Below are 24,795 nucleotides of genomic sequence, written 5' to 3'. Positions count from 1 at the left end.
TTGAATATGTGTCTATTAGAGGTTGTAGATAGAAATGGACCTGAGAAATATTTAAGGCCATTCTAAGCTTTTAGGAATGTTTGCTCTGGCATCAAGACATTGGGAAAAGACTTATGAGAAATTGCTACTTACCTCTATTACCACCTTCTATCTGTCTAACTCATTTTAGGAGAGGCAGTTTAATGGAGAATGATAAAGGATTCCTTGCATCAGGAAGATGTCCTATCTATCATAGTTCTACCTCTGACTTTGCCACCTATGTGACCCTAGGAAGGGTCACTTAGAAGCAACAATCTAAGTTGCTGTTGTTCAGTGATGTTTTCAGCCATGTTGACAAATGCTTTCAATGAGGATGAACATGGCATCAAGGTCAGCTACTGTACTGATGGCAAGTTCTTTGATCTGAAAAGGTTACAAGCCAAGACCAAAGTGGAGGGAGTGTTGGTGCATGATTTTCTGTTTGCAGATGATTGTGTACTCAATACAGCCTCTGAAGCTGAGATGCAACAAAGTATGGATCAATTCTCTGCTGCCTGTGCTAATTTTGGCCTAATAATTAACACCAAGAAAACACAGGTGCTCCATCAGCCACCATCACAGCTTCCATATATGGAACCATTGGTTACAACAAATGGAGAAGTTTTGAATGCTGTGGATAAGTTCACTTACCTTGGTAGTGTACTTTCCAGGGATGTACACATTGACAATGAGGTTGATGCACTCATTGCCAGGGCTAGCTCAATCTTTGGGAGGCTCTGAAGAAAAGTTTGGGAGAGAAGAGATATTAGACTGACTACTATACTGGAAGTCTATAGAGCCATTGTACTGACTTCATTGTTATATGCTTGTGAAACATGGACAGTCTACCAGTGCCATACCAAGAAACTGAATAGCTTCCATATGAATTGTCTTAGGAAGATTCTGAGAATCACCTGGCAGGATAAGGTACCAGACACTGAAGTCCTTGCTCGAGCTGAACTGCCAAGTATTCAAACTGTGCTTCAGAGGATGCAACTATGATGGGCTGGCCACATTGTTCAAATGCAAAATGTGTGCTTGCCAAAAAGACTATTTTATGGAGAACTTGCATGGGGCAAGTGATCACATGGTGGGCAGAAGAAATGATACAAGGACGCTTGTCTCTCTCAAGAACTTTGGATTTGACTATGCAACATGGGAGACACTGGCACAGGACTGCTCAGCATGGCGTGCCCAAATCAGAAAGGGTGCTGTGCTTTTTGAGCAGAGCAGAATTGAGACAGCACAAAGTAAACACAGGATGCGCAAATTTTGGATATCCACCCAAAATATTCACACAGACTATCTGCGCCCAACCTGTGGTAGAGCATTCCAAGCTCATGTTGGTCAGATCAGCCACAGTGGGACACACTGAAAATGCACTTTTTCATGGTGATGTTATTTTGGTCCTTGTCAAAGACGAAGGACAACCAACAGACCACCAGTTGTATCTGACTCTTCATGACCCTATAGTATAAACAATACTGGAACAGTTTGCCATTTCCTTCTCCTGTTCATTTCACAGATATGGAAACTAAGGTAAACAAGGTTAAGTTACTTTCCCAGAGTCACACAGCTATTAAGTGTCTGAGGCCAAATTTGAACTCAGGTCTTCCTGACTCCACACCCAGTGGTCAACAGAGTACTGCATCACCTAGCTTAAGCTAAAGAAGAGTTGCAGATTTGCATTTGTGGAGGAAGTTACCTCAGCATGGGTTCCCTACACAATAAAATAAATCCCAGGTGTAGACATTTTGTGAGATTTCCATATGATGTCCTTATGAGCAAGATTGAGTGATAGTAACTGGATTGTCTTATAGCTTCAGAATAAACTTGAATAACCAAAGTAAAAATAAAAATGAATCAATGTCAACCTGGTAGAAAATTTCTAAGAGTCTCTTAGGGCTCTGATGTTAGCCTTGTTCTGTTCAACAAAAAGACATGGACAGTGTGCTTATGCCATTTAAAGGTTACATAAAGTTTCAGAGGATAATTTGATTGTTGGATGATCAAACTAGAATGGAAGAGAATCTAAACAGGCTGAAACTAATGAAGTAAGAATGTAAAACAGATAATGAAGCAAAAATGTAATACAGATAAATTCCAAGTCCTGTACTTGGGTTTAAAAAATTAGGTGCAGTACAAAATAGTAGAAGGGAGGAATAGTAAAGGAAGAAAAAAAAAGATGAGATTTTTGGTGGATTGAAAGGTCAATGGAAATCAAATATGTAATGCGACAGCCATAAAAGTTAATGCAATCATAGGCAGCATAAACAGACATATAATACACAATGCAAATGAGATGCTAGGCATGCCACGTTTGGTCTAGATTGGGCCACATCTGAAGAATTATATTCAATTCTCACTGTCAAATTTGGAGTGAGATTGATTAGCTAGAGAAAGTCCAAAGGATGGAAACCATAATGGTGTGGAGACATTAAACCATGTCACATATTTCACAAGAATCACATGAACTGCTAATTCTAGGATAGAAGATAGAGTAAGGAGAATTTTTTTGGTAAACAGATATAAAAGAACTTGAACGAGTGATATACATTAGAGAGTATATGTTAACTATGTTTAGATAAGTACCCTGTTGGCACTCCTATTTTGGAATTTTCTTTGTGTTTTACCAGCCATACAAAAGAATAAGGTTCATTATTTCATAGTCAAGCCAGGTCACAAAACAATATGACTCAACTCTATCAACTCTTTTTCTATCTAACTTCTGATTGACTTCTGGCATTTCTGAAAGCATTGTTTCAATAATATTGTGAACAGCAACATCATTATTTGAATATATCCTAAGCTAACATCTCTGAGGGTCAAATCTTATTTTAATGTATAAATCTTGGCATGTTTGTTTAATATTATATAGGGATTATGTAGGTACATTTTGAATATGATAACACTTTGAAAGAGCAATATTTAAAGATATCTTTTAAATCAATCAAGTTGCTTGATTGGTTGGTTATTTGGTTGAATTAAAGTATAGCATGGTGATAAAGATAATAGAACCATGTGGATTTGCTCTGGGTAGGCATCTTTTGGGATGAGGGTGGATGAGTTTTGAATAGGGTTTTGAAGGGGAGAAAGCTTAGAGGAGAATTAAGAAAACAAAGCAGAAAGCTGAGGGAGGATTTTTTTTTCCTGTTCCACTTTAATTAGTTTCAGGAAGAAAAGAACAATGTTTTAGAAGTTTATTAATTAGGATCGTGTTTTTTAATTCTCTCATAAAGGATAATCTCTTGTTCATTTAGCTATAACCCTGTGCCTTCATGGCAGTTTTTACTGTGGGAAAATAGTGGATGGTGCTGGATCTATGCTAGGAAATCAAGGAGCTATGCAATCTATCAATACTTATAAATCTCAAACATATTATCTGTTAGCATCAAGTAGAAATGATGGTAGTAAAATAAGGTGAACTCATTTCCCAAAAACAAAACAGAAAAAATATTTAAATGGACACTAGAAATATAAATGTGACCTTAATTTAGTAGTCTTTTAAATGATCTATGATATTTGCCCACATAACATCATCAAGTTTTGTCTCTGAATTTGTGTGGATGATGTGTGCTGTTAGGGAAAAAAAAAAAAACATACCTATCATACCTATCTGGGCATAAGGAAGTAAACCTTAGCAAGCATAGTAAAGCACTTCTAAGTGGACATTCAAAACCAGATGATGTATCACACTTATGGGTATATAAATAAGAGATTCTACAAATAGAGCATTTGTCAGCTGGAAGAGTGGATGCCCACAAGATTCACAAGAAGAGTTTGTACATATAAAGATACATGTGGCTGAGGCAACTAACAGCTGTGGTGCTACCAGGCTCCCTGAAGACCTCCAAGGATATCCTCATGTTGTCCCTAAAGAGAGAGAGAGTCTCTGCTAGCAATCTCTGCCATCAGATCTCTTGAACCTTTTTCTGGGTGGGGTACGTGGCTCCAGTGCTTGACCTTTATTTCTGTATCTCCAGCTCCAGCTCAGCTGAAATCTAGACTACATATGAAAGTAGGAATTTGCAATTTTTCTGCAGAAATTTTTCTACCTTATTATAGCTCAAGGAGTTAGATAACATTTGTCCTGAAGCCTAATGCTTTGGGTGAGGGGCTAGATTGGAGGACCTCTTCTGTCCCTTCAAGCCTGCAGAAACTTGATCACTACACCCATTTCAGAGAGAGATCCAAGGGAACTCTCCTACCTGGAATTTGATTCTGTAGCATTGGGAATGACTCATTCTAGCGTACTGCTCTGCTCGTTAAGAATGAACCATAACCCATAACCTAGCACCAAAAGATGCTTGATCCTAGAGTCTGCCAACTCTCTAGCAGAATTCAAGCACCAGTTAACATAGTCTTGCCTCCTGTAATGGCACAACTCTACATCACTCACTTCTTTACCCAGCCTCTGATCCATGTGCTTCTGCTGTAAGACATCATTGATAATGTCAGGAAGGAGAAGAGAGAAATTTCTTTTGTCCTTTTGCTATATTCATGAAGAAAGAGAAGGATAAATTTGAACAACAAACTTAACAGGTAAATGATTTAGAGTGGCACCAGTTTGCTTTTTAAACTAGGCCATAAGGGGTGTGGCCAATCCTTTAAAATGATGAATTTGAATCTGTTGCCTTGTCTAATGGCTAATGCCCTACAATTTCATCAGGTTAACTGAAGAGCTTTATCACAGTTTATTATAGAGCTATTTATGAAAACTTCTTTATATTCTGCTAGCAAACTGTTTAGGGAATTCTCATATTTATTAGAAATTCATTTAAATAAGGAAAAAATGATGAACATAATTATAAAACAGTTGTGAGAAATTTAGACTTTGGGAACTTGGCATTGATTATAAAATTATATGGAAGAGACACCCCTGAAAAGTCGTGATCCAAACTTTTTTTAAATATCTCTAGTGACAGAAAACTCCATATAATAGCAGCCCATTTCATTTTGGGACAGCTCTAAAATTAGCTGAAATTTGTTTTTCCATGGTTATATAGTTGTCCTGAATCTTCCTTCTGAAGACAAGAAAAAATTAACACTTTCTTCAAGGTAATAATATTTGACTAATTGACAAAAGATATGAGTTTCACTTTAATTTCTGGGCTAAACAAACCATTATTTAAACAGAATCATGAAAGGTCATTCAAAAGGAAAAACATGATTGATCAAGCTAACCAATGTCATCCTTTCATTCAAAAAAGGTTTTAACTATGAAGAAATAATACGGTGGTAAGGTGTAAAGGCCACTGAACAAACAGTTACTCATTTATTTAGCATTCATTCAATAAACATTTATTGAAAAATTAATCCATGTGAGTTACTGTGGTAGCCGCTATAAGAAAAACAAAGATGAATAAAATCACATCCTGGCTTTCCCTGAAATTAGATGAATGGCATAGTTAGTGACTGAGGAAGGTATATACCATAAGTGTATCAGCTCATGCTTTTCAATATTCTTTGCACAAAACCAGGATTGTTTGCATTTGTAGGTCAAAGCAACTATGATCTTACAATCATTTTTTTGGTTTTGTTTTGTTTGGGTGAGGAGACAAGATGTGTGACTTCACTGATATGTGGAACCTCCAGTGAGCAAATTCCCTCTGCCAATGTTGATCAATGCAGAGCATCAGCTCTGGAACATATAACTGTAGAGAGTTACCTGAGGCACTGAGAAGTTAAGGGCCATGCCAAGTGTCAAATAGCCAGTATGTTTCAGAGATGGGACTTAAACCAATATCCTCCTAATTCTGGTTTTCTATCCATTATCCCACACTGCCTCTCTGAGAGTAAGTTAATAAGCATTTATTGAAAGCCTATACTATATACAGCCTTATATTAGGCACATAGAAATGTGGCCCATCCTTCCCCTTTCAAAAAGAAAAAGGAGAAATAGGCCCTTGCCTTTGAGTATAGATTGTGGATCCAATGGGTGAGGTTGTCTGATCTAGATCAGAGATATCAAGCACAGACCAGCAGACCTCATGTAACCTACAACCAGATTAAGATAGCATGATCTTCTTCGGCAATGAAGGATGAATACTCACACAGATTGTGGATCCACTTTTGATACTATGTTCATCAGTCATTCAGTCAATTTTTTGTTAAATGCTAACCAAGTGGAGATTATGGGATGTATGGTATTAATTAAGTAGTCTCTACCCCTGAAGCTTCTAGCTTAATTGGGGGAAGTAAGGCTAATCTATATGATTACCAATACAAGGCAATAACTCACATTTATAGCAAGCTTAAAGATTTGAAAAGCACTTTCCACACAATAAACCTATGAAGTAGGGAATGGTACCATTATTATCTCCACTTAATAAATGAGGAAACTGAGGATCTCAAACATTAAATGATTTGTTCAAGGTCACACAATGAAGAATAAAACTTTATGGTTAAAGAGAGTTTTGCTAGAGGGGTACAGAAGAGATAAAGATCATCATGTGCTATGATTTTTTCAGAAAAGGTTGTCTTAACTTTGACCTTGAAGAATGGATAGGCCATGAAGAAAAGTGAGAGGATTATATCCTTTATCTGAAGATCCTGAATCTAACTCCCATTTTTTTTCCCTAATATAAATGACACATTTCTAGACTACATATGAAGGTAGGAATTTGCAATTTTTCTGCAGAAATTTTTCTACCTTATTATAGCTCAAGGAGTTAGATAACATTTGTCCTGAAGCCTAATGCTTTGGGTGAGGGGCTAGATTGGAGGACCTCTTCTGTCCCTTCAAGCCTGCAGAAACTTGATCACTACACCCATTTCAGAGAGAGATCCAAGGGAACTCTCCTACCTGGAATTTGATTCTGTAGCATTGGGAATGACTCATTCTTGGCATATTCTCTAGATGCAACCCTAAACAACTGTGTCTAGGACACCACTCCAATCCCCTAGGGGTGAAGGGAATAGAATTTCTTTTAGTTTCATTTTTGTTTGGTGAAAGTACTTTTCTTTTTCTCCCTGAGAGAAACTTTATTTCCCTTCCAGTGGCCTCAAAATTACCGCTAATTTCCTTCAAGGAACCTGTTCTTTGAAATATACCATATAGCATTTTCTTTTCTTTTCTTTTCTTTTTTTCTCTTTGTAACACTGGCAATGAGTTGGCTGTGAACATGTAAGTAGAGTTGCTTTTGAATGCTCCAAGGTAAATGCAGAAAATGACAGCTTAAATGGAATCATTATAGCAGATGTGGATATTATCGGAATGCTACCAAAGCCTTCTTTGCAAGGCAATAAAGTCTTTATTTTTGCTTCTGATGCCTTGCACCTTTTCAGAGAAGCTGACAACCTATCATTTCTGACTTTTTTCCTCCTCATTTCAGGCATGAACTTAGGGACCACATTTCTATCTTAAGTTGCAACCTGTTGATTAGTAGAAAAGGCAAGAAATATATACAGTTCCAGCAAGAATAGTCATTATCTTGGCAGCACAACAGTGGGGTCTGTCATCTCATTCAAAGACATTAAGTGTGAAGAAGTCACAACAAAATAGTTAGCTTCTCATGTATCAGGTGGGCCACAGGCTTTGAGTTTCAAGGGAAGTAGAATATACCCAAGGGAGCAAGTTCATGTCCTGGTTTTGAAGAACCAGGACTATATAATACACACGGAGATAATTTATTATTGTTTGGAATAATACCTAAAAGATTTATGTTTTTAAAGCTCTTTTCCACTGGAGCTGTCCAACAGCTTTCTTCCCTGAGAGGCAACAAGTAGGTATTATTATCTTCATTTTACAGATGAGGAAACTGAGTCAAACATGATGTACTTACGGTCTTACAACTAAATGAGGAATCTCTTTAAATCAGGTGTTCTTAACCTGGATTCCATAATCAAGAGAAGAGAGAGAGAGAGAGAGAGAGAGAGAGAGAGAGAGAGAGAGAGAGAGAGAGAGAGATCACACATACACACACACACACATACATGTATATCATATATATATAAAATTATACTTCAATATAATAGAATTTATATATATACATATATATAAAACATAGATTGGGTTTGTATCTCCTGTATTTCAATATAATGGAATTCCTTTCTATTCCTATTTATTTTATTTTATGTATCTCAAAACATTATTCTGAAAAGGAGTCCATAGGTTTCACCAACAGGATTCATGACAGACAAACATTGTTAAGAACTCCTTTAATAGGTCACAACTCCCTCCTATCATGTAAAAAGAAGTTATAGAGGTTGTCTCTATAAAGTCAATCAATGAACTATCCTGTCAATAAATAGTAAATTGAACTAACTCATATCTTAAATTTTTATCAGCCACTGACCAAAATCAGCAATATAGGAGAAGTTACACTCAATATATTTCATTACTGATTGAGAATCGTCTCTGTATAGAGCTTGATATTAATAATTTTAGGATATTAAATATTTTAGGGAAATGATTCCCCTCATTTGATATATCTCTCCATGAAATACCCATTTTCACATAAACAATGCAATAATAAAACATCTACATTGATAAATAACAGTACTACATCCAAGCACAAAAAGAAACAGTTCCTTTTCTTAAATTGTTGACTCCAACAATAGTTAACTCACATTTATGGAATAGTTCCTATGCACAAAGCATTGTGTTCCTAGGGACTGTGTGATATTCAAAGAAGAATAAGATATGGTCCCTGCTTCCATGAATCTTGCAGTCAAGTTGGGAAATACAAGGTATATATGTATTAAAAGGTATTTACCAATAAAGGGCAATTTATAAGTGAGTGATGTAAAAACATGAATACTGAGAAAGTTAAAGGATGGAGAAATTATCATGTGTCAGAATAGCCAGAGATACTTTCATGTAAGAAGTAAGGCATTAGATAGTGTTTGAATGACAGGTAGTAAGTACCTGTATTTGTGGAAAGGCAGAGAGAAAGTATTTCAGGTGAGAAGAACAGCATGAACAAAGCTACAGAGGCAGGACTGTTCATGTCATAGTCAGAATTCAGTGACTCATGTTAAAATTCTGAATGAATAGATTTTACTAACATATTTTCTTATATCCTCTTAATCTGAAGAGATTGAAGGGGACATAGGGAGAGCAGTAGGAAGTGGCAGAGAGGGAGGAAAGAGGGAAAAGAGAGGCATAGCAAATTGGTAAAACATTGGCAAAGCATTGGTAAAAGCAGTACAATTTCAAGGAGAATATAATTATTTAAGACTCCAAATGACTGAAAATGATTTGTAAATTTGCTGTATGTGTTGCCCATTTCTAGGCTTTCTAAACTTCCTTGTAATTTCTTTCAATACTTAACAAGGCATTCCCCAATTGACAAATGGTCAAAGGATGTGAACAGGCAGTTTTCAGAGGAAAAAATTAAAGCTATCCATAGTCATATGAAAATATGCTCTAAATCATTACTGATTAGAGAGATGCAAATCAAAACAACTCTGAGATACCACATCACACCTATCAGATTGGCTAACATGACAAAACAGGAAGATGATAAATGTTGGAGAAGATGTGGGAGAGTTAGTGGTGGAGCTGTGAGTTCATCCAACCATTCTGGAGAGCAATTTGGAACTATGCCCCTTTGGGCATAATATCCTAAAATTATTAACATCAAGCTTTATACAAAGTTGATTCTCAGTCATTACTGAAATATATTGAGTGTAACTTCTGCTGTGTTTCTGATTTTGGTCAGTGGCTGATAAAAGTTTAAGAAATGAGTTAGTTCAATTTATTATTTATTGATAGGATAGTTCATTGATTGACTTTATAGAGACAACCTGTATGAACAGGTTGTCTACAACTATGTGCATACTTCTTGACCCAGCAATACTGCTTCTAGGACTGTATCCCCAAGAGATCATAAAAATGGGAAAGGGTTGCACATGTACAAAAATATTTATAGAAGCTCTCTTTGTGGTAGCCAAAAACTGGAAATCAAGGGAATATCTATCAATTGGGGAATGGCTGAATAAATTGTGTTATATGAATGTAATGGAATACTATTGTGCTATAAGAAATGATGAACAGAAAGACTTCACAGAGGCCTGGAAGAACTTACATGATTTAATGCTGAGTGAAAGGAGCAGACCAGGAGAACTTTGTACACAATAACAACCACAGTGTGCAAGGAATTTTTTTGGTAGACTTAGTACTTCATTGTAATGCAAGGACTTAAATAATTCCCAATGGTCTCTTAAGGTGAAATGCCTTCCACATCCTATGGAAGTCAATCGCAGAAGGAAGCAGATCATTTTCTGTTGTATTATGTTTTGGTTTGTTTTGTGATTTCTCCCATTCATTTTAATTCTTCTATGTAATATGACTAAGGTGGAAATGTATTTAATAGGAATGTATGTGTACAACCTATATAAAACCATATGCCATCTTAGGGAGGGAGTGGAAAGGTAGAGGGGAAGGGGAGCAGGGAAGAGGAAAAAAATCTAAGATATATGGATGTGACTGTAGAACACTGAAAACAAATAAAATAATAATTAAAAAAATACTTAAGGTATTCTTACCATATTGTATCATATGACAGGAACATTCAAGTATTTCTTAGAGCTCAGAATCCTATAAACTCAGAATCCTTTGTCTGGCATTTGCACCAAATGGGTTTTGGGGTAGATAACCAAAAAGCACCTCAAAAATAGAAGTCACTTTGACCTTAAAGATATAGATGCAAGTGAAAATGTTTGCCTGAGTCTAAATTATGAATGTTATTGTCTTTTAATTCTTCACGTTCTTGGTTAGTGAATACCCCACTGTTGGCTAGATCAAATGGTGATAGGTACTAGATGCCGTGCAGTCCTTGTAGTCATTGGTGTAACAGAATACATAATGATCAACCACTAAAACTACATTATGCTTAGAACAACAAATCAGAGTCACAATGCAATTATTATTTTCAAACCGTGTACGCTATGTCTGTTCCCTAGCAGCCAACAGACAGCTCTACATCATTATCTCCCCTGCTTCCTTGGCTACCAGGTATTAGCATCATGTCTTACAGTTGTGGTGACTAAACCAATTAAAGTACAATTTAAACAAGGCACTCATAAATATTATACTGAGGTGGTATTGACAAGTCTACACATTAAAAAAAATAGACTGAGGCTTCCAAAAATAGGCAATCCATCTTAGGATAGGAGGCTCCATGGAGTGACTTCTGCATTATGAATAAATATGCATAATCAAAACGGGAGCCCAGCTCAAATCTCTCTCCTGCTCATTTGATATACCTCTCCATGTCATATCCATTTTCATATAAACAACACAATAATAAAACATCTGCATTGCTAAATAACACTACTATGTTCTAATTTCTTTGGAATGGCATGAATAAAATCGTTCTACTTCTGTTTATTAGAATTTATTGGTGACAATCCTTTGCAAAGCACCAGAAGGTATAATTAATTCTGGTACAACCCTTAGCTGGATGTAGAAACTCAACAGGGCTTACTTTTGACTTGAAATGATCCATCATTTGATAATGTGTGGGGGAGGGGGAGGAGGAAGAGGGAAGGAGTCTCCATAACTTTTCTCTAATCTGCTGGTACAATATACCATGCAGTTAATTTTATATATATATATATATATACACACATATATATATAATGTATACACACACATACATATATATACATATATATGTATGTGTGTGTGTATATACACAATATACACATATACATATATATGTATGTACCCTGTCAGCCTTGTAACACAATTGTACTTTCCTGATTTCAGTGTACAGCTTTGGCTTTGACAGTTGGGATGTGCAAAAAGGGGAGGAGATCAAGGGTCAGATTTCACAGAAAAGAAGAATTTCATTTGAATTATTGTTTTAAAAAATAGAGACCTCAACAATTTGTTTTCAGGATCCTCCACCAAACCAATAATTTTCAACAAATCATATTCTCACAGGATGTCAGATATATTTGGGTGTTAACCTTTTCAAATCCCTAGAATGTCATTTAACACATCATATTAGAAGTATGTTGATGCTTCATGCCTATATGCAATATTAGACTGGTACTCCATTGTAATCCACAGAAGACATGGTCTTGTTATGCTAAAAGTAGGACATCTGGTAAATTCTTAACTTACTTTCCTGACAATTTTAGCACTAGTGGTAGAGAGGAAACACAGTGGGACTCTGCTATTTTGGACTTAATTCTGATTGACATGAAAGAACTGTTTGGTGATAGGAAAGTAACAGGAATCTTGGAAGAGAGTGACCATGTCACTTCAGAAAATGTAATACAGAGGAAAGAAGTATATAATATTGAAGAACGGCAAAATAAGGTCTTTACCCTACACTTTAGGAAAGTGGATTTCAAAAGATTCAAACGATCATAGACTCTGGCATGATAGGTCTTCTATTTGAAGACATTGATCATGTTCTCCCTAAGTCTCATTTTTCTGTGGTAACATTCTTATTTTCTATAGTAATATTCAGGTGTCAGCTGACAATATGAGGAAGACCAAAAAGAACAGACAATGTTTATCCAGAAAGTGTTTAGTTTGGAATGTTTAATGATTGGGGGGAGGAGGGGCAGTGAGATGACAGCTACCTTAAATTATTTGAAAGACTACCATTTGAGTAGGAGATTAGATTAACTCTTCATGGCCCTAGAGGAAAAAACTATGAACAGTGCATGTTAATAGCAGACAGACTAATTTGGGGATCTAACACAAAATGGTTTTATATTCCCCATCACCGGAATTGTCCATGTGGAGATCAAATATCTACTTGTCAGAAATTCGAGCTCAGGTATAAACCTTTCCTTTCCAAGCTCCTGAGTTTATTTGTCTCCCAAGATTCCCTCTATTTTCTATGCAGATTCTAAAGCTTGAAAGGGAGCTCAAAAACTTGCCAGGGAGATATATAGAATATCACCAGACTTTCTTATCCTGGTTTCACTATACTGGTATCCCAGTGTAGTGTGACTACTAGGATGTGCAACACATCCCATTTCCCTGCTACATTCCCTCTCATGCCATTTCCACAGTTGGTGATGGTGCTGCTAACTACATTCTTTACCATCCACTTAACCTTCATATAACTATTGGTACTCTAAGTTTCTAGATATTCTGTTACTATCTGTCTCCCAGATATTTTTCCAAATTGCTCTTCCCATTACATACTAGTTCACTTCAAGTGCTCCAACATAGATATAATTCTCTTACTCCATGCCCTAGCTCTACACCCCCAAAAGCTAGTTTCTCCTTCCCCACTGATCAATAATTACACTATCTAACACATATCTCATTTCTTTGAAAATAAGCTACAGTGATACACGGACACCATAGCCCCCTATAAACTTAGACATATAGTTATTACTGTTTTATCAAGCATTCCTAGAGTATCAATAGTTTGGACTAATTGGTGTCTAAAGGAAAGGAAAGGCAAAGTTTGGAATAAACATTGATTAAGCTTACGTGGCAGATATTTTGTTAAGCATTTTATAAAGATTATCTCTTCTGATCCTCCCAATTACTCTGTAAGGTGGGTGCAATTATTATCCCCATTTCACAGCTGAAGAAACTGAGGCACAGGTTAAGTGATTTTCCCAGAATCATACATCTAATAAGTGTCTAAGGACTGATAAGAAACCAGTTCTTCCTTAATCTAAGCCCAGTGCTGTATCCATAGAGCCATATAGCTATTTCACTTCTTCTGACTCTGAGGTCACTTCTAACTCTGAGACTGTAAGATTGAGAAAAGACAAAATAATCATCTTCAGATATTCAAAGGGTTGCCATTTAAAAAATGACTTTAGGTTGGGGGGGAGGAGCCAAGATGGTGGAGTAGAAAGATACACATATGCTTAGCTCTTACACCATAGCCCATAAAATACCTGTAAAGAAGAACTCTCAATAAATTCCAGAGCAGCAGAAGCCACAGAACAATGGAGTGGAGGAGATTTCTGTTCCAGAGAGACCTGAAAAACCAATGGCAAAGGTCTGTCATATACCAGACCCAGAGCAGAGCCCAGCCCTGCCTTGGCGACAAGGCACCAAGAGGAATAGATCCGAACAGGCTTCAGGGATGGAATCTCCAGTAGCAGCGCAGATCCCTCAAACCACAAGCACCAAACGTCAGTAAGAGGGTCTTTTCAGCTGGCGAAGAGGGGAGCGGGATGTCCCCATAACTCAGGCCCCATCAGGAGGCAGCAGTACAGGCAGCAGCAGATGGGACTCCCAAAGCAGGCAGTAGCCCGTATCCATTGTTGAAGGTCTCCTCCTAAACCCCCTAAGAGAACTGAGCCTGTGTGGCAGCTCTGTCCCCACCTAAGCAACTGAACTTAATCTCACACTGAATAGCAGCCCTGCCCCCATCAAAAACCCCTAAGGATTGGGAGCAGTTCATTTGAATTTCAGCCCCCAAGAGCTGGCTAGGCAGAACTGGAGGCAAGATGGGTGTGGAGAGGAAACTCAGAAGTCAAGTAACTGGCTAGGAAAAAGCCCAGAAAAGGGAAAAAAAATAAGGCCATAGAAGGTTACTTTCTTGGGGAACAGGTGTCTCCTCCCATCCTTTTGGATGTGGAAGAACAAGGCATACTGTCAGAAGAAGTCAAGGCCTCTGCCTCCAAAAGGAACTTAAAATGGGCTCAGGCAATAGAAGACCTTAAAAAACAAGTTAGCAGCTTACCGAAGAAGAACCAAAAAAATGCTGAGGAAAATAACAGCTTTAAAAAGAGGCTAACTCAATTAGAAAAAGAGGTCCAAAAAGTCAATGAGGAGAAGGAGGTTTTAAAAAGCAGAATTAGCCAAATGGAGGAGAAGTTTCAAAAGCTCACTGAACAAAATAATTCATTGAAAGAGAGAATTGAGTTCAGGGAAATGAATGACTATGAGTTAAACCAAGAAGTTAGTAAACAAAACCAAAAATTTGAAAAAATGGAAGATAAGGTAAAACAAGTCATTGAAAAAACAACTGACCTGGAAAATAGATCCAGGAGAAATAATTTAAAAATTATTGGAGTACCTGAAAGCCATGATCAAAAGAAGAGCCTAGACATTATCTTTCATGAAATTATCAAGGAAAACTGCCCTGAGATTCTAGAACCAGAGGGCAAAATAAGTATTCAAGGAATCCACAGAACACCACCTAAAAAAGATCCAAAAAGAGAAACTCCTAGGAACATTGTGGCCAAATTCCAGGGTTCCCTGGTCAAGGAGAAAATATTGCAAGTAGCTAGAAAGAAACAATTTAAGTACTGTGGAAATACAATCAGGATAACGCAAGATCTAGCAGCTTCTACATTAAGGAACCAAAGGGCTTGGAGTGGGATATTTCAGAAGTCAAAGGAACTAGATTGAAGCCAAGAATCACCTACCCAGCAAATCTGAACATAATACTTCAAGGGAAAAAATGGTCATTCAGTGATATAATCAAATTTCAAGATTTCATGTTGAGGAAAAGATTTAAAAATTTGACTTCCCGAGGCAAGAATCAAGAGAAGCATGAAAAGGTAAACAGAAAAGAAAAATCATAAAAGACTCTCTAAAGCTGAACTGTTTACATTACTACATGGAAAGAAAATACTTTTAACTCTTGAATCTTTTCTCAGTATTTAGGTAGTTGGAGAGATTGTACATACACACACACACACATACACATAGATAGAGAGTACAGGGTGTGTTATATCAGAAGAGATGATATACACACACAAAAAAAAATAAAATAAAATAAAACAAAAATTAAGGGGTGAAGGAGGAAAATTCCAGGAAGAGAAAGGGAGTAATGGAATGGGGCAGGCTATAACTCATAAAAGAGATAAGAAAAATCTTATTCAGTGGAGGAGATAAGGAAGAAAGGGAGAGGGGGAAAAATAAAGCTACTCTCCCCACGTGTGGCTGAAGGAGGGAATAACATGCTCACTAAATTTGATATGAAAATTTATATACACCACAGGAAAGTAGGAGAGAAGGCGACAAGTGGAGTGAGGGGAATCTTAGAAGGGAGGGCAAATGGGAGAAGGGAGTCACTAGAAATAAACACTTTCAAGAAGGGACAAGGTCAATTGTAGGGGGGAAAAACAAGGGGGGAGAGGGTAGGTCAGAGGGCAATATAATTAGTATTACACAACATGATTATTATGGAAGTCTTTTGCAAAACAACACATATTTAGTCCGTATTGAATTGCTTCCCATCTTAGTAGGGCTGGGAAGGGAGGAGGGGAGGGAGAGAAGTTGGAATTCAAAGTAGTAGAAATGAATGTTGAGAATTTTTACTGCATATAATCAGGAAACAAGAACTACAGGGATAGGGGTATGGAAATTTATCTTGCCCTGCAAGAAAAGAGAGAACATGGGGATAGGAGAGGGGTGGGGTGTGATGGAGAGGAGGGTACATTGAGGGAAGGAGTAATCAGAATGCAAGGTATTAGGAAGTGGGGGGAGGGGAGTGATGGGGAGAAAAATTGGACATGTTACATAGTGAGGTAAAAGCAATTAGTATTATAACAATAGACTGAATTAATTACTGAGAATAAATCAATGACATCTTTAGTTTGGAGAAAAGAATTTCAATCTAAATTTCCTAGAGGAAGGTAACCTCGGGTAAAATTTGGCATTGATGGAAAAGTCAAGGTTTTAATGGTAAATTTGATTTTATGATTGTCATTTCATCAGGAACTAGAACATGTACAGAAAGACATGTAAGCCACTTAAGACTTGCCTCAAAAGATGTTCCTTAGCCAAAGTGAAACTATAGTCATATTTGAAACCTGGTTATTGGAACTTGCCATTTTTAGATGCTATGGGACTATTAAGTGACTGTTCTTCTGAGTTTAACTCCAGGTATGGGTAGCAAGAAAGGCGATCTGAGCATCCAATACATGATTCCAGTAAGCTGATGAGATACTGGTATGAACTGCATAGGCGATCTCAAGGGAAGGGTGGGAGAGTGGCTGTTCAGCACAGGCTGAGGTGGGATGCTCCTGACTCAGTTTCCCCACTGAGTGCTGGCAGACTTTAAGCCTGACTGAATGCAAGTGGATAATCTAATTCTGCCTGGAATTGACATGAAGTTGGGGAGATATTGTATCCCTGCAATGTCCTTACTATTGGTGGCAATTTCCTATAGTCAAAAGGTTTGTAAGCTTAATACCAGATCTATTCAATTATAGATTATGGGTAGGGGAACACCCGAGGTTGTCTAAAATTAAGCTATTAGGCATAGGACTTTAGACCAACAACAATAAGTTAGGGTCCTTTAATTCTTAGTAATACTGTGGAGATAATTAGGTCAAGAGCTTCTGCAGTTAGCAACATAAATATTATTTGTGTCTCAGTTGGCTAATGTTTAAAAAACAAAAATTTCTTTTGTGGTCCATATTGGTCCATATTGTAAATGCTTTAAAAAGAAGTATCACCTGACCAAAAGCTGGAATTGCTTTATCTGTTATAAACTGTGTTAAAAATAAATTTAAATAAATTAAATTAAATTAATAATAAAAAATGACTTTAGATTTTTTTTGGTATAGCCATCAACAAAATTAATTTGATTTTAGCAACATGTGATTAATTTTCATTTCAATACTCTAAAAACTGATGACTTTTACCTGCCATTACTATGTAGGTAATCCCTCTATTAATGGGGTTTACAAATTCTCCACTTTAGTTGACAGTATTTATGAGCTACTATGGCAAAAGGAATCCTCACATAGAGGTAAAATCTCCAGTAATAAGACTTTCTCCAAACTTTTCTGAGCTGGTGCTTCAACAACACACAATCAGTTTTTCTGAGACTATCACATAAATAAACCTTTCCAGTCTGGCAGTATCTGCCAGAGCTTCCAGTCAAATTATAAAATCTTAGAGAGCCCAGCTTCATCTCCATGAAAACATGAAGCTTAGAAGTAGATTTTTAGTAGAGGAATTGTCATAGAATCACAGAATTTCAGAGTGAGAAGGAAGCTCAGTAGCTATCTTTTCTAACTCATAGCTGAAAAAGGAATCCTTTTGTAGAATGTGCCCAGAAGATGATAATAGAACTAATGCTGAAACACCTCCAATGAGACTGGGACCAATAAGGCAGCATATTCAATGTCTGGTTAGCTGGCATTGTCAGGAAGTTTATCTTGATCTCAAGACTAAATCTATCCATTTTTCTCTTTACAACTTCTACCCTTACTGCTAATTCTGCTCCTTAGTACCATAGAAAACAAGTCTAGTCCTTTTTCCACATGACAGGTCTTCAAATAATAGAAAAGTTATAATGTTTATCCCTCTTCTTTCTCCTCCCTCATCTTTCTCTTTTTCAAGCTAAAAATCCCTAGTACTTTCAGTCAGTCTTCATATGCTATTAACTTAAGAACCTTTAAACGTTTGGATGCTCTCCAATTTATCAATGTCCTGTCTATATGTGGTGCCCAAGTCTAATTGCAATATTAAAGATGTGATCTGACTAGGAACATCTGGATCATCACTTCCTCGTTTCTGGGGTCTGGATGATCATACCCTTAGTTATCTATCTTATGTTTTACCTTTTTATCTTACTCAATTCTTTAAGGCAAGCCTGTTTCAAAAGCTGGAATGTTTGCTGTGATCATGGGAATCTCACTGCAGTATGGGTAATTAGGTTCTCTCTTATCTCTGACTAGTACAGCTGCTTCCAGTTCTGAAGATCCCATAATTCTGTGATCATAAATTGTAGTATTTGGCACATACTACCACGCTACTCACTTAATACTTGTTGAAAATAGTTTTCAAAGGTTTTGAGGGGTTTTTTGGTTCACAGTAGGAAAAAAAAATCGTAAACTTTGATCCATAGATTCCACTGCAATATGTTCACTAAAAAATGATGGATTGAAACTATTAATCAGCATATAAAATAAGGCTCCAAGTCTCTAATTATATGAGAAATTAAAATCAAAACATCCTTGAACTTTTTTTCATAGCCAACATTTCACTGCTAACAAATTGTCAAAGATGGCAAAGGATAGAAAGAGCTAATATTTGAGTGGTCATGGGAAAACAAGAACACTAATGCATCATTGGTGGAGCTGTGAATTAGTACAAATATTCTGGAATACAGTTTGAAATTATGAAAATAAAATAGCTAAGTCCATAACCTTGGATTCAGAATCCACTGCTATGTATATATTCCAAAGAGGGCATTGACCAAAAGGAAGACTTTGTGCACATCAAAATACTTAAAGCAGCACTTTCTATTGTAATAAGAACTGGAAACAAAGTAGATGACTTTCAGTTGGGGAATAGCTAAACAAACTGTGGTATACATAAATGAAATGAAATATTATGGTGCTGTTAGAAATAACAAATACAGAGAAGCATGAAAAGAATTATCAAAAATGAAGCAAAATGAAGTAACTAAATCCAGGAAAATAATGCACATAATGACTATGTAATCCAAAGGGAAGGAACTACTAGAAAATAATCAAAAATGAATGTTACAAAATTATAAAGAACAAGTTTGTCCCACTAATAAGAGATATGAGATGACACCTCTCACCACTCCTTTGCAGACATTGGGAGAGGGGTAAAGAAAATGTAATATTGTATGTAATTTCAAATTAATATATACATATAGATCTATCTTGTTGAATTTTTCTCATATTTTTTTTCAAAATTATTTGTTATAACGGATAGTTTTCTGGGAAGGGGGAGATGAAGAAACAACAGTAAATGGTTATTTAAAAACAAAATATCTATAAAAATCCATTTTAAAAACTGCATTGAGTGGATGATAGTTTTGCTTAAATATGAATAACTTTGTAAGAAACAGTGTGGTCTAATAATGAAAGAGGATATTTCACGAGATAATGATCTTACATCCAAGTAAATGATAATTCATACTTACATAGCACTTTAAGATTCAAAAAATATTTTCTTCATAACAATTCTGTGAGGTGGATAACCTGAATATTATTATCTCCAATTTGCAGAAGAGCAAAGGGAGTCTGAGAAATTGATGACCATAGTCACACATCTAAGTAGCCAGAATAAGGATTTGAACTCAGGTCCCCTGACACCAATTTCTGCATTATTGCCACTATAATAAACTGCCTCCTAAGACCGAATGGCCCCTTGTCAGTAATTCCATAGAGAGATTCTTTCATTGAGTACAATGTTGGATAAAATGGTCTCAGAGGCCCCTTCCAATTCTAAGATTTTATGACTAGGCATGTCCAAAGGAATCATTAAGAACTAGCTTAGCCCAGTTATCTTAGTGTACCTGAATATTCCATTCATTATGAAAACTGGATTGCATTGAACTTTCAGGTAATTAATCTAGGGCTCAGTAATAAAGTGTTATGACTGTCAAAAAAAAATCTGCCACAATAATAGCTCATGTTCCTCTAGTACCATAAGGTTTATAAGACTCTTTCTTAACAATCACCATTTGAGAGAAATACTTCAAGTGTAGCACCCATTCTGGGTTCACACTTTCAGCCTCAGCTCACACTAGCAGATTAGGTTTCCAGAGAGCAATTGATTTTTCCCTGAGAGTTCTATCAATGGATAACCCAAAGGTGTTGAGATGTATAACATTATTCTCAAGCTTCATCCAGTGTGTCCTCCAATGTCAACCAACTAGTTCACATCAATTAGTTTTTGTAAAAGAGAATATACTGAAAAGGTACAGCAAGGAAGTATTTATAAAATGCATCCCTCAAGTGTGTGAATGTGCACATGTGCGAACACACACACACACACACACACAGAGTTCCTAGGGACTGGACTCATGCATAAAGTACCATGCTAGTAAGGTAAATGTTTAGAGAAAATGTGGGCCTCAGGGCTCAGCTTGCGACTCCTTGATTTAGGAATAATTTTCTCTCTTCAAGTAGGTGCCACCAAGTTTACCTCAAAATACAACTCATGGTGAATGAATTGCTCGCTTAATTAACTAAGCTGACTCCTTCCAGGATTAAGTATCTTCAAAGATACCTCATATAATGCTAGCTTGGTCAAGGAAGTCTTTCTATTATAGTACTGGCCTCTTACCAGGTTCAGTCATTCCTGGCTCTGGGATCTATTGGTTGGTGACTTTGAGAGCTAGTCTCCCTGGTCACTGAGCTATTCCTGTCTCAGACTACTAATTCAGCTAAGCTCAGGAAAGAATATAGAAGCAACAGAGGCACTATGTGTTTGTGGGCACGATGGCTAGGTAAGGGAACATTTTTTTTTTTTTTTGCCATTCTTTCTGTCCCATTCAGCAAATCTTTTCCATTCAAAAGCTACAAGGGAAGAAAGAGCAAGATAGTCCACCTGAAACTTTTATGTGCAGACCCATCTCTGGCTCAGCCTGTCCTACATTAGCATTCCTTCTGGCTCCTTAGCCAACCAGAAGATTCTTCATAGCACCAATGTCTGAATTACTCATGGCAGGAAAAAGGCTCATCAAACATCTGCATATTATATTAAACCATGCAGCCAACACTGAACATGATTTGAAGTGGCAAGGAGAGCCCAGGAGAAAGGACCACCCCAATGCTTCTATGCCTTTGAGTGGAATTCATGCCCATGTCAAGGGAGGGGATTTTATCCAAGCTACTCTGTTGTTTCATTGAGCAATGCATATAGATCATAGTTTTAAATTTACATAAGTTTGCCTAAGGTATACTCTTTATGACAATATGTCACTATTTATTCTGATTGAGCTTTCAGAGAGATGAGAACAAGGCTGCTAATTGCTTCTCTTACCTAGAGAACTTACATACTATGAAGTTATTAAGAAAGGACTAATTTATTCAGTTTGAAATTCATAGGAAATATGAGCGCATTTTTCTCAAAATATAGAAATTCAGATCATTTGAGGAACTAACTATACCACTGTCAAGCACAAAAGTAATCAACCAAATAACAAAATAGCAAGTGTTTGGGGAGTAAAATTTATCAAGTGGCCCACCTGCAGCTCTATGGCTTAGGGAGGTTGACTGGGACCAAAATGACTAATGGAAGAGATTTATGATCAGTGTCCACTGCCTATACATTATTCCCCAACAATTGACAGCCTAAATCCTTGACAGTAAAATGAGCAGGAATGATTTCAGTCATTTTCTGTCACTGGTTGCAAATCTTTCAGTCAGCAAGATCTGCAGGCAGCAACAAGGGAAGGAGGAGTCCAGAGGAGCAGTCACTGTTAGATGTGTTTCCTTGATAGGATGTCAGTGAGTATAAATGTGAAAGTTAATATTGATTGAACCCCACCCGCTCACTGTTTATGAAGCACAACAGTAGGCTATAAACAGTTTGAAAGGCACTAGAAGGCTCATGTCAATCCTCTTCAATTCTCTTACTGGTCAACAGCTTTAAAGCCAATGGCAAAGTTCAGGCCTTCAGCACAATAGAAATAGCTACATTTCTATAGCTCTTCATGTTTTTTACAATTTTTTTTTCTTCACAACAATCCCAAAAAAGGGATAATTAAAATGTTATTATCCTCATTTGAAAGACCAAGAGACTAAGGCTCAGAAATGAAATGGCTTAGCCAGATATAAAGCTCATGCCAGAATTTCTGATGTGCTGCCTGCTTCTGGTAACCATACTATGCAAGCTTCATCATGTTCCAACTTCCTGAACTTCTGAAATATCAGGGTTACTGCAGAGGTCACAGAATAAATTAGGTATTGGTAATATGAGTCAAGGCAAATAGGGGGCAGTGAAGAGTAGAAGTATGAAACTCTGATGGAAAGTTCTTTCAGTTAAGGGCACTCCTGAGGTCCTATTGGACCTGAATCCCAGGTTCAGGAGGGAGGTGAAAATAACTACAATCCTTGTGGCCAGTTATTCTAGGAACTGGGAACTTAAGAATATCATTACCATCATCACATGAAACTGCTACAAGTTTTGCAAAGAACTTCACATACATGATCTCATTTCAGTCTCATGTCACTCTTCTAAAGTAGCTATTTCCAGCATTATATTTATTTTGTAGATAAGGAAACTGATGCCCAGAGAAGTTATCCAAAGTTGGGAAGTATTGGAGGTACCATTTGAACTCTGAACTCTCTTGACTCCAAGTCTAGTGATTCTTCAATGATACTATTTTGCCTCTGACATGAAGGGTGTTCAAATAGAAGAAACCACCATCACCCCCAACCCCAAAGATTCAGACTCAAGAGTGAAAATTTGGAGTTAAAAGTCTAGTTCTAGAATCAATCTAGAGGTGGGAAGGATGCCAGGCCTAGAGGCCTGAGGGCTACCCGAGTCTTACCTTACCTATCGCAGGTCTTCAGCTGACCAAACCGGATAAACATATGAGAGAAGAGACTTTCCAGAGTCGAACAAGGGTTAGGCTTTATTCAGGTTCTTGGTTACATGTGCAGGGAGAACTCTTCCTTAGGAGAGAGAGAAATCTCCCAAGGAGGCAAAGATCTTACAGTAAGAGAATGAAAGCAGAAGTGGAAGTGGGGAGAGAGGGGAGAGGGAAGAGCGAAGAGAGGAAAGAAGGAAGAGGGGCCTTCTGTCCTCTAAGGGCCCCTCAGCGCTAAGAGCGCCTTCAGGCTTTCCTGACCCTACTTAAGCTCTCCAGCTGCATAGTTTGCACCTGAATACCGTGCCTGTTAGATAACAATAGGTGTGCTCAGATCTGGGCCAATCTCGAGGGCGGGGATTCTCTCTCCCAGCACTTTTCTCACGGGAAGAGGCGGAAATGCACGAGATAGCTCGGTCTCACACCTCAATTCCCTGCTATTCCCTGGGGGGCCTCATGAGAACTCTAAGATTTAGAAGTCCTCACCTTTACCCGCCCGAGACTGTCCACATGCAACTGAGCTTACACCCCCAACAGGAAGGAAGTACTAAATGGCCAAAGATCATTAGAACTGAATTTTTCAGTAATTTTCTGCTTTCTCTAGAAATCTCAGAAATCTTCTAATCTAACCTCTTTATTTTACAGATATAGAAACAGAGGCCCAAAGTAACTAAACTTTTTTTCTAAGATCATCCAAGTAGTAAATGAAAAATAAAAAGTGAACCTTGACTCTGAGTACTCTGGCTCTAAACCCAATATTCTTTTCTACCATTCCATACCCTTAGAAACCAACACTGCTTCATTCATATTTTCTACATGTGTGTATGTCTTAATGTTTTTCAGAGTTAGAAAACTTGATATATATATGATATACACACATATATATATTTACACATATATACATACACACACCTGTATATATATGTATCTGCTCTTACATAACTTGGAATATTTGTCTTATACTAAAATTTCTCCCAACTAGTCCAAATATTATCTCTATATAGCCTTATCTTCAAGAATTATGATGGGTTGGAGGGAGTGGTATGGAAGAGATTTATTACAGTTTCATTTATGAATAGTTCTCAAAAAAAAAAAAGTTCTTCATTGTCAGCTACTGATGGTCTCAAGGGTTTTGCTCCAGAGAGAATTTGGAATAAATAGTCTTGTTTGGACTGGGGGGTTTACTCTTCTACTACCACACACACCTCCCATCCAAGATAGTACTTATACGCTTACCTAGACCATGAAAAAGTATTAGGATGTCAGTTTGCTATGATGCAGATCATTAAAAAGAAACTAGCCTGTTGAAATTCCCATACACAGAGAAATAATTTACATTGAGCAATGAAACTGCAATTTTAGGCTGCCAGAGGTCAATAGTAATAATAATGATAAAAGTAATTTTTATCTAGGGTTCTGAGGTTTGCAAAGTACTTCATGTACATTTGAGCAATGGATAGAGTGTTGGGCCTATAGTCAAGAGGACACCTTCCTATGTTCAAATCTGACCTTTGGCATTTACTAGCTATATGACACTGCACAAGTCACTTAACCTTGTTTTCCTCACTTTCCTCAT

At 37.1% G+C, this 24,795-nt stretch overlaps 1 long non-coding RNA gene across 1 annotated transcript in view; it reads right to left on the bottom strand.

Annotated features, from left to right (window-relative positions):
* Positions 1–453: 453 nt before the first annotated feature.
* LOC140498469 (uncharacterized) overlaps positions 454–24,795 on the bottom strand; it is a 48,664-nt gene continuing 24,322 nt past the window's right edge. The window contains exon 3 of the long non-coding RNA XR_011965102.1: positions 454–755. This is a non-coding gene — a long non-coding RNA (uncharacterized lncRNA). The remainder of the gene's footprint in view (positions 756–24,795) is intronic.

The sequence above is a fragment of the Notamacropus eugenii genome, chromosome 4, assembly GCF_028372415.1.
Source record: "Notamacropus eugenii isolate mMacEug1 chromosome 4, mMacEug1.pri_v2, whole genome shotgun sequence".
Lineage (NCBI taxonomy): Eukaryota > Metazoa > Chordata > Mammalia > Diprotodontia > Macropodidae > Notamacropus > Notamacropus eugenii.
This window is presented reverse-complemented; position numbering and strand designations above follow the sequence as displayed.